Genomic DNA, 17,658 nt, shown 5'->3' on the forward strand with positions numbered 1-17,658 from the left:
TGTTGCTTTTAAGACTTACTATAAATATTAACAACAATTATAATAGCAATAGCTTGGTATGTAAATCTCAAGTTGTTTTAAAAATGTAAAAATGGCATAGAGAATATCTACATTTCCCAGCACTGATTTTAAAAAGTGAGCGTGGCCATTGGTGACTGTAACCCCAGTGCTCTTTGCAGGACAAGTGCAAGAGGGTCACCAGGGCTTGGCAGCCAGCTTATCTCCATGTTCTCAAGAGAACAAGGCAGAGAATTATACAACAGGTCACCTATCATGCCCCTCTCGTATGTGTGGGAGTGTGTGTCTTGTGTGTGTGTGTGTTATGTGTGTACATGTGTGTGGTGTGTGTCTTACATGTGTGTGTGTGCGTGTATATGTGTGGTGTGTGTCTTACATGTGTGTGTATATATGTATGTAGTGTGTGTCTTACATATGTGGATGTGTATATATGTGTGTGGTGTGTGTCTTGTGTGGGTTTATGAGTATGGTGTGTGTCTTATGTGTGTCTTGTGTGTGTATATGTGTGTGGTGTGTGTTGTGTGTGTGTGTCTTGTGTGTCTATATGTGTATGGTGTGTGTCTTATGTGTGTGTGTGTGTCTCGCATGTGTATATGTGTGTAGTGTGTGCCTTATGTGTATGTGTGTGTGTGTAAGTGTGCATTGTGTGGTGTGTCAGAGAACAACTTTCAGTCTGTTCTCTTCTTTCACAATGGGATTCAGAGACTGAGCTCAGGTTTGTACAGCAGGCATATTTACCTGCTGAGCCCCCTCACAGGCCTAGAATGTTTTCTTAATTCAGTTGTTCTGGAAAACAAATTGTGACACGCAGAAATCTTATGTGAATTTCTGAAATCTCATCCATTTCAACTTTTTTTCATCCTGACAGAATTTATGTAAATCAATAAAGTTGTAACTTCATATACACAGAGAGAAGGATGACCTTTGATTTGTGATGGAGTAAGGTACTAAAAGTTCTTTGTAACTTAAAAATGATATTAAGTAAAACTGCATGTAATATACTTAACCTGCTGAACACAGTCAATTTAACTTAGCCTATATTTAGTATGCATGTTTTGTTTTGTTTTTTTGGTGTTTTTGAAACAGGGTTTCTCTGTGGCTTTGGAGGCTGTCCTGGAACGAGCTCTTGTAGACCAGGATGGTCTCAAACTCACAGAGATCCTCCTGCCTCTGCCTCCCAAGTGCTGGAAGCACTCTATTATGCTTTAAATACTTACACTGGACGACAGTTTGGCAAGTATTTTAAAAAGCCACTGATTTTCTCATGTACATTCTTGAAAACTATGCTGAATGTGAAAAGCAGAATGACTTGTAACTATTTTCCCACCATTGTACACTAAACGTTCTGGCTCTGATCATATTATTTGGAGAGCATTTCATGTTCCAAGAACACCAAGAGAATAATCTTCCATTTGTTTAGCTAAAGGGATTCAGTTCTTCTGCATTTAGTAAATTTACTGACAGTCTTTCTTGTCCTACGCAATTTTTCTTCTGCTTTTAAGTTTTATTATCATCGAATGTTCTCATGTGAAATTCTTACGGCTTTTTACTGGTATTTCCATTTATGATCAGCTCTCTATCTCAGTGGTAAATGAATTTATTAAAGCACAATCAGCAGCTAAACTCAGATTGGGGCCTTTATCACCATTTATAAACTTGTATATATTCATACATTACTATAATAATAAGCACATGTGCATATGCAATCTTCTCTTTAACATAACGGAAGACAGTTTGTAAAACGCACAAAAACAATATTCAGATAACTGTTTTGCATGGGCTGCAGAGCTGGCTCATCCATTAGAGATCTCTGCTCTTGCAGAGGCCTCGAGGTCAGTTCCCAGAACCTATCACAGATGGCTCACTAGAACAAGCTTTAGGGGAATCCCACTCCTCGGCCTTCCACAACTGCACTACGGTGAGGCACACTCCCCCCACACACAATTAAAAATAATACAAACCTCCGCAAAAGTGCATTTTCTATGATGCAGGTACCATTAAAAAGCAATCTCATATATTTCCCAGTATTTTACTAGACACATTTTAGTAGTATAAACAATTTATTAGTATAATTTCAAACGTGATATATTTCACCTCATAAAAATGCCAGATTAATATCCCTAATATTAGGTATCTAAGAGACTCCCAGATTTAAATTATATGACTGAATATCCTTTGAATTTTGTCAGGATTAAAGCATCCTAAACACAAGCCGGGTGGTGATGGCACACGCCTTTAATCCCAGCACTCGGGAGACAGAGGCAGGCAGATCTCTGTGAGTTCGAGGACCGACAGCCTCCAAAACAATATAGAGAAACCCTGTCTCGTAAAACCAAAAAAAAAAAAAAAGCATCCTAAACACATGAGAGAGCGTGTACATATGTTTTTAAGGTTCCTGATGCTTATTTATAACTTTTTCTAAAAGCTATTACGTTAGTACATAAGAATGACTATTTCATTTCAATTGAATGATATTGAATATTATTTTTAATTATGTTATTATAAAAAGTACATTAACAATGAGGTAAATGCTTTTTTTTTTTTTTTGGTTTTTATGAGACAGGGTTTCTCTGTATTGTTTTGGAGGCTGTCGGACCAGCCCAGCCTTGAACTCACAGAGATCCACCTGCCTCTGCCTCCCGAGTTCCCGAGTGCTGGGATTAAAGGTGTGCGCCACCACCGCCCTGCGAGGTAAATGCTTTTCTTTTTTTCTTTTTTTTATTTTCCAGTTTAAATTTAGATAAGAAACAAGGTTGCTTCACAAGTCAGTTCTAGGTCCCTCTCCCTTTCCCTCCCCTCCTCCCGTGCCCTTCCCCCAACCCCCCCCCCGTTATCCCCTCATTCCCCCAGGGAGGGTGAGGCCCTCCATGGGGGTGTCCATAGTCTGTCATTTCATATAGGGCAGGGCCTAGATCCTTCCCCAAAAGTTCAGGGTGAGAGTGCACCTCACATTGTTCTATGGGAGTCCAAAGTCCATGTGTATACTTGGGATGGGTACTGATCTGCTGCCCAAGGCTCAATAGATTACCTAGGCCTCCTCACTGACACCTAGATTCAGGGGGTCTTGATCAGTCCCATGCTGGATTCCCAGGCTGATGCCTAGGATTCAAGAGTTAACCTTTGTCTGGTCAGCTGTTTCTGGGGATTAAACCAGCCCCGTCTTAATCCCTTTGATCATCAGTCCTCCCTCTCTGTTACTGGCTTTCTTGAGTTCAGCTCAGTACTTAATCGAGGGAGTCTGCCTCTTCTTCGATCAGCCACTAAATGAAGTTTCTGTTTCCCAGACCCTCTGGCCATAGGATTGTAGGCTGGCACTCCCCAGATCTATTTCTAAAATCCATATGTGAATACATGCCATGTTTCTCTTTTTGTGACTGGGGAGGTAAATGCTTTTAATTTTCAGCTTTTTGATTATTATTGAAGCTCCCACAGGTTCTTAGACAATTTACATTTGATAATTTTATGAATTACCTGTGTCCTTTGTTCATTGGCCTTTGGTACATATTGCAAGAGTTTTCTTTTGCTATTGTGTGGATGCCTTAACCATGTGTAATGTTAATCAGGTATCACAGTGGGAGCAAAATATACTGTATGAATGAATTTTTAATTAAAAAATAGAAAAGCCCATAAAATCTGTATTTCCACATTGTTGATTATTTGTATCCCAAACCCATTCAAGGTGCTGCTACTGTGTGTTTCAACTACGTATGCTTAATGCTTTCTGACAACTGTTCATGAACATACCTGGTACTGCAACCAAGTGAGTAACTGGCTTCACCACATTGTGTTAATAATTAGGGACTCTCATGCCACCCGGGAAATCCAAGGATTTTACATCTAGCAAATTATGCACGAACCTCTTATCTGTTAGAACCATGAAAAGTAGAGTTTTGTTAAAACTCAACTTGGCCAATGAAGACACGGACTACTTGGAAATGCTTCACTTCTTTGTTGAGTATTTATAGTTAGATTTTTAAATTTTACCTTGGCATTTTCTTGTTGACTTTGACTGCATGCTTTGCATTGAACTTCTTCGTCCTGTCTCTGAGAAACTTCGAGGTACTTTTGGCATCTAATCTGCATTGTAAATGTAGTCTCATTTCTCCTTCTGCATATCTCATTTCTTACTTTCATAGGCTAGTTCCCTTTTCTTTCAAGTATCAGTAAAATGTGACATTTGCTAACAGGGAGTCTACTTATTTTCCTACATGCATGAGGCATGATGCGCTTAGAGAAATGGTCATTAAAGAAGTATTTTTAAAACCGAACTCTAGACAGGACTAATGAAAGACTCATTTTTTAAATGTTTCTACTTCTTTGATGATTTACCTCTGTGGTCTGCTTCCATGAACCTTCCTTTCCTATCTGTAAAATCAAACTTCTAAAATACAGACATATTCTAAGAGCAAACAACAGGAATCTATAACATAATATATATACACAATCCTGTATGATTTCACCTACAAATGCATCTACCCTTCATAATGCACAGCTACACTCATGTTTGGACTGAGCATACCTTTCTGGAAGGCCCATTATGGTTTAAGAATGAGATTTTCCTACCCTGGTAGTAGATCCACAGAAGGCTCAGGCTGTCAAAGTATCCCTAATTCTAAAATCATAGCACGAAATATGATAGGCATGGCGATAAACTCAATTAGCTTGCGGTGAGGGTTCAGAATTTGAAAGATAAAAGGAGGGGGACATTCTTTCAAGTTATTGTTGTCTATTATAATAAAATGTCCTATTTTTCCATTACACCTTTTAAAGAAACTTCTAACACAGAATAAATAAAAACATAAGTCAGTATTGTGTTGCAACATGCAACTGAATACTGAATAAGCAAAGTACCACACAACAATATTAATACACAAACATGTATGCATGAAATAATAATTCATGAGCTATGAGGCCATTAAATTGAAAGAGAGAATGTAGGGGTATACAAAAGAGTTTGCAGGGAGAAAAAGGAAAAGTGATATAAACATCTCAAAAAATAAAAGGAAAATTGTAGATAAATCTAGTTTAGAGTTAGGTTATAGATTCATATAGTGGCATTTCTTTCACTTTTCTGAACCTTTGTCTGGTTCTAGGAACTGCACCAGAAAAGGAAACTTCCTGCTCACTTTTACAAAAGTGAAAAGCAGCAGTGATGATGGAAATAGTCCTACTGTGTGTGCTAAGGTGTAGCTGTCAGATGTCACTGGTTTCCCATGCCAGCAGATAAGTTTGAGTGACATCACAGCATCTTCCCTTCCCAGGAAATAAGCTTGAGTGATGCCACTTGTATCTTCCCTCAACTGAGAAGTCTAGAGAACTGGCTCCTCCAGATGTGATCCTAAAGCTGCCTACTTTGCTTAATTTTGTGAATACAGTTGGTTAAAATGTAAAGAAGGAGAAAATCCAAAGTGGAAATGGCATTATTTGACTTTTTAAAAGATTTATTTTTGTTTCATGAGATTTTCATCAGAGTCTAAAATAGCAATGATTTATCAATCTTAATTATTAACAAAACAGACTAAACAATGAATCATCAAAAAATTAAAACATGGTATGTTAAATAGATGAGAACTGCAGGTAAAACGATTGTAGCCTGGGTGGTTTGAAGAACAGAAACAGGGTTGTCCTGATACTCAGTGGGTAAAGAAATAAGCTGGCAAGCCTGGTGTCTTGATTTCAGTCCCTAGAACCAACATGGTGAAGTGAGAGAACCAGCTCCTCCATGCTATTCTCTGACCTCCATACTTGCAGTGTCTCATACCCTTGCACACACACACATACACGATCACACATGCTCACAGGCACACACATACACACATATTCACACACACAAGCATACACACACACACACACACACACACGATCACACATGCTCTCAGGCACACACATACACACACATTCACACACACAAGCATACACACACACACACACACACGCACGATCACACATGCTCTCAGGCACACACATACACACACATTCACACACACAAGCATACACACACACACACACGCACGATCACACATGCTCACAGGCACACACATACACACACAAGCATACACACACACACACACACGCACGCACGATCACACATGCTCACAGGCACACACATACACACACATTCACACACACAAGCATACACACACACACACACACACACACACACACACACGAATGTAAAAGAAATGTGAGTAAATTCAGTTTACGGTGAGGGCTTTTTCCTGGCCTGCAGATGGCCATTTTCTCAGTGCCCTAACATTGCCTTTCCTCTGTGCACACTGCAAGAAGACACAGAGAGGGGACAGGGAGGGGGATGCAGAAGGAGAGGGGAAGAGGCAGAGAGAGAGAGAGAGAGAGAGAGAGAGAGAGAGAGAGAGAGAGAAATTGTGAGCTGAATTAGCTGTGTCTCTTTGTAGGAGAAAGCCTGTATGCCGCCATTAACCATGTGACTTACTAGAGGCGCATACAGATGAGGTAATAAAAGGGTGGTTTACCACACCACTAACCACACCCACTTTAGGCATGACTAAAAACGTATACGGCCGGACATAAAGACGTATACTACTTAGGCGGTTTCTACAATAAATACTTAGTTTTACTTTCAGTAAGTGTGTCGCTTATCATTACAGCGTCCTTTGGAGCATCATCTCTTCATCTCAGATGAACCTCAGTCCTATTGGACAAGGTGTTTACCATTATGGCCTCAAGTAACTTTAAAAAACCCTTAAAGACTGCCCTGCAAATAGCCAGACTGGAAATTGGGGCCATCATCTTATTAATGATGGGTCACAAGACAATTCAGATGTCATACTAGGTATCTACTGAGACACCTTCACTTTAGATTAAGCAAGAAACAACCTACGTATTTCCTAAGTCCCAGTATTCTCATGTTACTAGTATTTTATATCTTACTCTCAAGATAGAAGTGCAGAGCTTATAACTCAATCAAGCCAGAAAATTAATGTTCAAACAAGCCTCTGACTACTCCTGTTTTAAAAAGAATTCCTATTCATTGTAACACAGACATTTTATAAATTCTTGATGTGTTTTTAAAGGACTGTACAAAGATGTCATGCAAAGACAAAGCTTTCCTTTTACTAATGACAATATGTAACACAGACATTTTATAAATTCTTGATGTGTTTTTAAAGGCTTATACAAAAAACATCATGCAAAGAGAAAGCTTTCCTATTACTAATGACAATAAACTAGCTAATATTAATCTAAGATTCTTGAATACATTAGTTCCCAAGATGAAGGTCAAAATTAAGCCTTAAAATGATGGGCAAAAATTTACAACACAATGTATAAATTAAAACAAAAGTTGAGCCTTCATGTATTTGAGTAAATCACTGCTAATTTAAATATCTGGCCAAAAAAATCAATAATTCTCAAGAAAAAATAATCAAAAATTTAGATTCTCAACAATGTATCATTCAAAATATCTACTATGCAATTTAAAAAGTACTAGAAATGCCACGAAACAAAAATGTATAACCGTAGTCAAAAGATAAATGTGCCAATGAAAGATCCCAAGCTGACCTAGATGTTAAAATTATCAGACAAGAACAAGAACGTTAAAAGAGATATTTATACAGATAGGTCTTCATGATCGAAGATTATCAAAATTAGTGAATGAATTCACAAACCTCAGTAGAAAAGTGTAATCTATATAAAAGAACCAAATGGAAATTGTAGAACTGAAAAGTACTATGGACAGTAAGAAACAGTATTTCTATCTAGTTTGTTAGTAATCAGTCAGAGAAATGCAACACACAGATGCTGTGGAAAACCATCACATATCCTTAGAATACTTTAAAGTTCAAAGCTCTATTATGAATGTAGTAAGAGACACAGACCAATAGGAAGTTATCTAAGATGGTAAAGCAGAGGCAGAACGAATAAAAAGTTTAAGTCCTTTCTTGTCAAATAAAGTATGTCGTTGTTCTAGGATTGAGTTCTCTGCTCTGAGGATTTTTTTTTCAAGAGAAGTGAAAATGTGAGTCCACACTTACAGTTTCACACAAATGTTAACAGCAATAATCAGTCAAATTTCTATCGTGACATTTATTAATTGAGATATATTTATAGAATGAAATACTACTCAACAACAATACTGCACTACATGAATAACTGAAAAAGCATGCTGTCTGGAAAAATCCAGACACAACACAGAGAGAGAGAGAGAGAGAGAGAGAGAGAGAGAGAGAGAGAGAGAGAGAAAGGGTTTCTTTAATGGGCAAGTTACACCTATACACACTCAATTAGAGTGTTTAATATGTAAAGAATGAAGAATGTCAAAAAGGGGACAACGTATTTTATTTAAATTAATCCCGAAATATCTGTCTTCATCCATTGTTGTTGTTAAAAAGTTCTATTTATGTTTTATCATAATTAAATGGCATTAGAATAAATGTAGAGTATATTTACATAGAATTTAAATTCTCCACCAGCACTAGAGAATTTATGATTATTCTGTATGAAAATCATCACTATATATACTTCTCCATGCAATCAGATACTATAAATAACAAGTGCTAAATATAGAAAGCATTGAGAATGCAAAAGGAACAAGGAATTTTCCAGTCTTGCAGTATAATACTTACTTGAAAAGGGGAAACTACAGAGATGCTTTCTGTTCCTTCTTATTTGCCATCAAGTTTCAAGTTTGTATTTTAGGTGAAAGAGAATTCTAAATGGATTTGGTTGGAGTAGATTCTTGCAAAGAAAAGTAGATCATTATAACTTAAGAGTTCACATCTCATACACAGTTTTACCTACTGTAATTTGATGAAGAAAACAAGTTGTACATATTAAAACATAACTCACATTTATAGAAAAAATGTTGCCATTAGAATTTCAGGGTTAAAAAATAAGCAAGGCATTAAAGATTCTCAGCTACATATTAGAATCACCAAAAGTGCTTTTGAAATATTGTAGAACAAAGTTTAAGACTGATTAATTAAATCAGAATTTTGGGGAGCATTAATCTTAGTGGACTATGAATTTCCTGAAGGGCGAGTGGTTTTACTTTTTTTTTTTTTCTATTTTGTTCATTGTTGTATGTCTAGCTTCTATAGCTTGGTGCCTGACATATACAAGACTATGAATAAAAATGGGATATATAAATTAATAATTATGGGAAAAACTTTTATAAACTAATTGTAGGGTCTTAGCCCAACCATGGAAGGCTGAGCTAGGTCTGAGGAAGGGTTAGGCTGTTTGCCCATTTCCAGCCTCCCAGAACCCCAGAGACAATCAGACGCAGCAGGGAGTCTAGTCAAGCAGGAACTCATTTATTGTCCTGCAGTAAGAGTCTTTTAAAGGAGAAAACCGCCAATGGGGTAGGTACAGCCAGCCAATGGGTTTATAGCCTATCATGCACTTAAGCACCCGAAACTTTACCTGTTCATGCAGTGACCTCATCTGGTTCGACCTAGGCAACCTATCATCTTTTTTTGTAAGCAACCCAGGACTCACCCATCTGACTTACCCTCAGCACCATCTTTGACTGGCTCTTGTGCCCTACCTGAATGAGACAATTTAGTTTTATAGCTAAAGGCAGAATTCCTCTATTACGTTGTATTTATTGTGTGTGTACATACAAACCCACGCCATGGCATGCATGTGGAGGTCGAGAACTTCTTTGAGGAGTCTGTTCTCTCTTTTCACTGTGTGGGTTCTGGGGATCAAACCCAGGTCATTAGGATTGACAGCAAATGTCTTTACCCACTGAGATACCTTGCCAACCCCACAAAGTTCTGATAGATGTGGAAAACAGCAGTAACAAACACTTATTTTGCAAAAGTATTTGATAATTCGCACTCATTTGAACTGAGAATTGCCTTTCCATCTTTATGTAACTTTCCTCGGGTTCTGATTCTGTTCTCAGATGATGGCACGCAAATGTGGCTCCCTGAGGCCCCTTTGTTTGAAACACTGTTGTATTCTAGGGTATTAGAATACAAGTTAGTCACAAGTAGTAGGTAATTGTTTGCTAAAGGAAAATACTACTTTCCATTACTACACACATTTAGTAAACACTCTGTGTCATGAAAATACATGCCAGGATACATTGGTGAAGGAGTAAGATTACAAGTGAAAGAAATAGAGCCATCTATAATAATTGCTATGAGGAAATGATTGCCATGTGAAGGGGACTTTTATTTTGCTGGAGGCCACTGTTTTATATTATGTTACTGAAAATCCCCCTACAGGGGAAGGATTAGCACTTGAGATATTAGCATTTAAAAAAGCTAAGATAAAAAGTGCTAATTGTGGAGAACTCCTAGCCAAAGAAGTTATGCATTCAAAATAGTTAAGGTGAAAAATAATTTGATGTGTTTAAGGACCTGAGGAAAAAATTAAATAGTTGGATCAAGAATGCAAAATAAAGAGTTGAAGGTAGAATAACGGGTGGGATTATAAACAGCTTGGAGAGAATTATAAGAGGTTAGACTATTTTATATACACATATACTCATAATTAAAAATAATAGATTGTAGGCTATTTGAATGCAATTTTAATGTATTTAATGGTTTTGAGCAAGAGTATATTTAAAAAGTATTCAATTTCCCCAGTGTCAAATAGTCTAGACAGTGAACCAAACAAAAGTTTGGGATCTAGTAAAGATGACTTTGAAGTTTAGGAGATAGGCAGTGATGACAGGGCAGTGCTTTGACGCAATGGTTGTGAACAGGGGATAGTGAGCAGTATATCAGGAGAGGATCAAGAGGACCTGGTGAGGGACCGTGTGTGTATGAAAGAAAAAGAAGTCAATACTGACCAAAGTTTTCTACTGTACAACATAGAAGGAAATAGCTACATGGATGGGAAAAAAATAGATCAGCTTCAGTATTTATCGCTGAATAGAAAAGGACCCAAGAAAGAAGGGGAAGTGAGAAGATGGATTCTAGAGTGAGGACCAAAATTAACCAGCCACAGAACACAGCAAAGTGAAAGTTGCTAGTGATTTTGACTAAGCAATTCCAGTAGAGTTTGGGGAATAAAATTCAGACTGAAAAGGCTGATCACTGAAGTGAGAATGAGGCTGCTGAGGACACAATACTAAAGTCTTTTAGGTTTCCTTTTGAAGAAAAGCAGAAAATCAAATAAGATATGGAGGGGATCTTGGATCAAGAGGAGACCCCAAAGCATATCTGTAGTTTGGTTGAGATACTATGATGTAAACAAAGAGACATAGTTTATGGAGTGAGGGTATAATAACAAAGAAGTCAGAAAGTAGCCTGGCAAATAAGGATATTCTCAAAAACTTGACAGCCAAAGTGGAGCAAGCTAGAGACAGAGAGGAGAGAAGATGGTGGGGGTGAGAATGTAACCACAGGTATGTGAAGCAACAGCCAGGGAATCTAAGACGAGCGACAAATCATTTTTTTGAGGGAGAAGCATACTTGGGAAGGAATGACGATAATCGCTGGGAGACTGCTATTTTTCACTGTTCCCCAAAGAGCATATGTTAGAAGCCTTTGTGTAATGTTAAGAAATTATGACAGCACGCAAAATAATGGTCCTGACACTAGAGCATTGACATCACAAACAAGTTACACTTCAATGCAGAAATGACTTCATCATCTCAGGAATGCATTTTTTTCTCAAAGGAAGGAAAACTTTCAGTCTCCTGTCTGTCTTCCTTTCTCCCTCTCCTTCTTCTCTCCATTCCCCATCCCTCTCCAGCCTTTCTGCCTTTGGCCGTGACACAATAAGGATGCTCTTGACTGATTGCCAGTGTGAAACGAAGTTCCCAGAGGAAGGGAAAGAGAGAGTGGAGATGCCATTTATGTTAAATATTAAATAAGCCTAAATGACTAAAATTTGTTAAGAGTCCTTTCTCAGAACAGTGCCAGTGGAGTGCTGGGATTGCAAGTCAGGTCATACTGGGAGTTGAGAAGTGACTGGGAGAGGAGGTAAAAACAAGGTCTCGGGTATGTTCTTTGCAAAAATTATGCTCTAGCTGGAATACCTATCAATCAGTTTCTAATAATGTATTCTTTTCAAATCTATTCCTACCACTGTATTGGTAGGAATAAGGTAGACCATCGACAAAGCTCCAATTAAACCATGGACCACTGACTCACAAATTTCCAGAGGTCACCTTATGTTTAGGCAAATTAATTTTGTGGCCTTTTGCAAAAGCATATTCAATGGTATAATACCTCACCTTTATTTCTGCTGGTTTCTTTGGCATTGTCTCAAATGATTTCTCCCACTCTCATTCCTTTTTACTCCATCTCAGCTCTCAGACACATGACCTTTTTGCCAATCTCATTAAAGCTTGTGCTCATTTTCTCAAGTTTCCTATCAATCGAGGTAATTGCTTCCTACACAAAACTCAGTCTTCCATTAACTAGCTCATTACCTTGAGTTACAAGTTCAGAAACTGAAATAACTGCAGTGTCCTGAAAAGAAACTATTTTTGAGGATGCAAGTATGTCTGTAAGCTAAGAATTTTTAAATTGGATTTGCTGATGTACAAGCCCAACAGAAGTCGATCTCGTTCCTATCTGGATCCCCCTTTTCCTCCGTCATTTAAGGGCACATGTCCTACTCCCCAAGTCGTACCAGTGGCTGATAAGCACAGGTTTTATTGAGGATAAGATCAGCAAATGTGCTGGTCGCAGCTCTACCTGTGATAATGTGCTTTTGACAAGGAATACTAGTAAAGTGCCTAGAGTACTCTTTTCAGATGAAGATAATTAGCTTAATAAACATTTCCGTTCATTGTCCATGCTAACTTGTTTATATTCCAACTTTATAGGCTGATCACACAGATTTTAAACAACTGTAAAAGTTTCTGTTTCTTTTGTTAAGTGAAAATAATCCAAGAACCATGAAGTTTTGGGGCAAAAAATTAAAGATGTAATGAAGTAAGTATTCTCAATCCATTATGCTTAACAATTAACTTAAAATTCTTCTTTGGTAATCCACATAAGCATTTTCTATAAAAGTTTTTTTAATCATCCACTTAAGTTCAAGATGTACATCACTTAGAGTGGAAAATATGTAAAAAGAGCTAAGACTGGGCATGGTAGCAGATGCTTGTAATCTCAGCACTCCAGGGGCAAAGGCAGGAGGCCAGCCTGGTCTATATAACAAGTTACAGATCAGCCAAAAGTATAAAACAATGTCTTGTACCTCCCACAAACACAAAAAATAGTAAATGTATAAATTAAATAAACAAACATAAAATGTCCCCATGTACAGACAAACTGCTCTGGCTGATGTGATTTTATTTTTTCTGATTGTTTTTAAGAATTCTTTCTGTAGCCTGGATACAAGTACTTGCAGATATATATGACATCAATCATTTTCTCACAATCATGGCTTTACCAATTTACTCCATTAGTATATTGTTCAAACAGCAGAAGCCTTAAATTTGATTGAGTCTGAGATATAATTTTTTTATGAATTTTACTTATGTTATACCCAGAAATACTATTCACATGACAGTAAGGTACCAAGATTTCCATTTTGAGATTTTGTGATTTTAGGTTTTATACTCAAATCTGTGCTTTGTTTTGAGTACTTTCTGTTTCATACCAGGAGGTACGAATTGAAGTATTTTTTTCAAATGGTTGTTCAATTAGCTTGGCTTGGCTTTTTTAAAAAATACAACATCCATTCATCACTAAGATTGTATTTGTATTTTGGTGGGAAATTCAGGAAATTCCTGTGTATTCCCATAATTCCTCCTCTCCCTCTCCTGTTTTATTGATCTATACTTACATTTTTACCAACACTACACTACCTTAATTAATGTACTTAATTATACTCTATGGATATGCCTTGCTGTATTCTGCTTTGCTAAAACTGTTTTGCACCTTCAATTGTCTTTATATTTGCATTTGAGCTTTTGAAAAAAAATCGTCAATTTCTACAATAACAACAAAACACTTGGTAGGACTTGGTTTTATATTTTTTTATTTCTATTTTCATTTTGTGTATGGCACCACATGCGTGAAGTATTTTATCTTTGAAGGCCATAAGGGGATGCTGGGTTCTCTAGAACCAGCACCATGATGCAGGTGTTGTGAACCAAACCCAGGTCTTCTACAAGGGTAGTAAGTGCTCTTACCTGCTTAAATATCCATTCAATCTGACCTTGCTAGCTTTGTTTTTTAATTAGGGTTTTCTGAGTCTTTAGATAGATTATTGAAAACTGAAATTGTTAACAATAGATTAAATACATTTTTATTGAATAAAATAAATTTGGGGGGAGTTTGCTTTTGAAACAAAGAATTTTATGGAACTATTAAGCAAACTGAAAATACCGTGTTTCCTGGCACAGTAAACTTCAATTTAACTTTTCAAAAGAGCACACATTCTAATTATTTTACAAGAAAAAAAAAATAGTTAAGTTTAAGAAAGGCATGGTGACTGTAGTTTGGCATATGAAACCTTGAAATTTCTGAGATAGTATGAGGGTTTTGGAGCATATTTAACTCTTAGAATGAGGCAAAAATGTCTCAGTAACAACACTACACTCTAAAGGTAAATTGATGTATCCTTAATGAGGGAAAGCATAAATTAGCTTCCTGAAACCATGAAAATTTTAGTTTCTCAGGCTCCTTGAATCATTTGTGTCTACTTTTATTATAATATTTTTACTTTTCAAAACTGCAGCCAATGGTCACTTTTTTTCTTTTTTATTTAAAATACAAACAAGCTTGCTTCACATGTCAGTCCCAGCTCCCTGTCCTGCCCCACCTCCCCGCCCCCCATCGGCGGCCTCCCAGCCCCACCGCAGCCCCCACTGGGATTCCCAGAGAGGGCCAGGCATCTCCAGAGTCTGTCATTTCATCCAGGGCAGGGCCTAGGCCCTCCCCCCAAGAGTCCAGGCAGGGAGAGCATCCCTCATTGTAGGATGGGCACCCAAAGTCCATTTGTATGCCAGGGATAAATACTGATCTACTACCCAAGGGCCCATAGATTGCCTAGGCCTCCTCATTGATACCCACATTCAGGGGGTCTGGATCAGTCCCATGCTGTCCTCCTAGCCATTAGTCTGGGGTCCAAGAGCTCCCCATTGTTCAGATCAACTGTTTCTGTGGGTTAAACCAGCCCAGTCTTGACCCCTTTGCTCATTTTTAACCATACATCTTTACAATGTAGAAGTAAAAAGGCCTCAACTGATAAAACCCAGCAGACAATAATCCACCTTGAATTACAGGAAAAACTCCTTCTAGTTCACGTGATTTTCTTCCCTGGTATCTCTTCACTGTACCCTTCTATACAAGAAGCAGATCTCCTTCTAGTTATTTCAGATTATAAAATGACATTTATTAAAATAAATTTATTACATAATCATTAAAGAAAATATTTCAATAGGACTACAAAGTTGTAATGGGCCTTGCTAAATAGAAACAGAACAATATTTTCCTTGCCTTCGTGTGTTTTCATTCTACTTGTTTCTTTCCAAGTACTAAATTTTAAAAAATTTAACGATATTATTCCAAAGAAAGTTTCTGTAAGTTGAAATCAAATACAGGTTTTTTTGTTTGTTTGTTTGTTTTTAGCTTTTCTATAATATTTCCACATAATATTTTTTACAATTTAAAATTAAATAAAATATTTATACTTACTGGTATTTTTGCATGAATGGTTGACAACTCTCCAAATAATAGGCAGTTATTTCCAAGACAGTAAAAATTTTATGTTTCTAGTGTTATGTGACAGACTTTTCTTGGGGAGATACAACACACTCCAACTGGGGAACTGATCACAAACCCAAGTGTGGATACCATCTGTTCTGACTAGCTTTATATCAACTTGACAAGCTAGAGTCATTTGAGAGGAAAGAGCCTCAACTGAGAAGATGTCTCCTTAAAATGAGGCTGTAGGCAACCTGAAGGACATTTTCTTTTCTTTCTTTTGTTTTTATTTTTTTTTCCTTTTTTAAAATTTAAATTATAAACAAGCTTGTTTTACATATCAATCCCAGTTTCCTCTCCCTCCTATCCTCCTCTGCTGACCCTGTATCTCATCCCCTTTCTGCTCCCCAGGGAGGGTGAGGTCTTCCATGGTAGATCTTCAAAGTCTGTCATATCATTTGGAGCAGGGCCTAGGCCCTCCCCTTTGTGTCTAGGCTGAGAGAATATCCCTCTGTATGGAATGCTTTCCACCAGCAGTGGAGGAGTGTTCCCCTTTCTCCATATCCTCCCCAGCGTAAAAACCATTAGTGTTTATGATTATACCCTTAGTGACTGGAGGAGGACCCAGACCACTGTGAGTGGTGCCATCGCTGGGTCATTGGTCTTTGGTTATATAAGAAAGCAGGCTGAGCAGGCAAGAAGGAGTAAACCAGTAAACACCATCCCTCCATGGCCTCTGCATCATCTTTTGACTCAAGGTTCTAATCTAGCTTTTAGTTACAGTGTTTCATAACAGCAAAAGTAACTCTAACTAAGAAACAACCAAAGTCCAGTGTGGTAAGTCAGTTATAGGAATATGGGTAAGGGGTCACTTTCATGAGCAAAAATGACTAAACGACAGTTGTATCATTAAGTCTATCCCAGAATGAGTAAAAGCTCACAAAAGCTGGAAACCTAGAATATCCAGCAGCCTGCCTATAACAGGCTTTCTCTTGGGTCACCAACCAGTTCACAAATCATTACATGGAGACTTGCCATTAGTTATGAATGATTGGCCTTATCTTATGCTTGTTTCTAGCTAGCTCTTATAACTTAACTCATTTATCTTTTTCTACATTTTGCCTCAGGGATTTTTACCTTTCTTTCATTCTGTATTCCCTGCTCTGTGTCTGACTGACTGTTGGCTGCCTTACTGGCCCCAGGAATCTCCCTCTCTTTCTCCTTTGTCCCCTTGTTCTCTCCAGGCTAGATTCTGCCTCTTGCTTATTCTCTCTGCCAGCCAGCCATGCCTATACCTCTACTGCCTAACTATTGGGCGTTCAGCTTTTTATTAGACCAATGAGGTGCCTTAGGCAGGCAAGGTGAAACAGGAACACATCCTTACATAATTAAAAAAATGCAGGATAAACAAACGTAAACATCTTTGCCTGGTTAAAGTAATAGTCCATGACACTGGCCCAAAGCTCAGCAGAGGGAAAAGTTTCATTTGCAGGTAGCATAGTTGGCTTGAGGGTCATCCAGGGATTTAGCTGATCTTTGTTTCTTCTGGGCAGTTCTGCTGGTGTCTGTTTCTTTTAGGTGATTGGGCTTGCCTGACAGTAACTCTCAGTAGCCTTTACTATTTATTTATCCTTGGGGAAGAAGAGGAACTAGTGGATGTGGTCATTTTCAGGAACTTCCTGTAGCTATTGAGTTTGTTTTCTTCCTGTCTTAAGAGCTGCCCTATAGGAGGGAGTGTGTAACTTCCCCTTAGAATTTTAACTTCCCTTTTAATTTCCCCTGTTGTTTGTTTCACCTTCTTGTAAACATCCTGTCATAAAATATCTTACTGTTTTGCTTTTCTTTAATAGCTATAACTTACCAAGTTTCCCTCCAAAATAGAAGGTTTTAACCTTGGAGGAAACTGCCACACATCTAGTCATCATTTTAACTGAATTTCCTAGAGTCATGAGCTGAACATTTTTATCTGACATGACCAAATCTTTCTGCACTATTGATGTATACTGTTAATGAGTTATAAGTATAAATTTAACAT

This window comes from Mesocricetus auratus, unplaced genomic scaffold (assembly GCF_017639785.1).
Source record: "Mesocricetus auratus isolate SY011 unplaced genomic scaffold, BCM_Maur_2.0 Super-Scaffold_100019, whole genome shotgun sequence".
In the NCBI taxonomy this organism is placed as follows: Eukaryota; Metazoa; Chordata; class Mammalia; order Rodentia; family Cricetidae; genus Mesocricetus; species Mesocricetus auratus.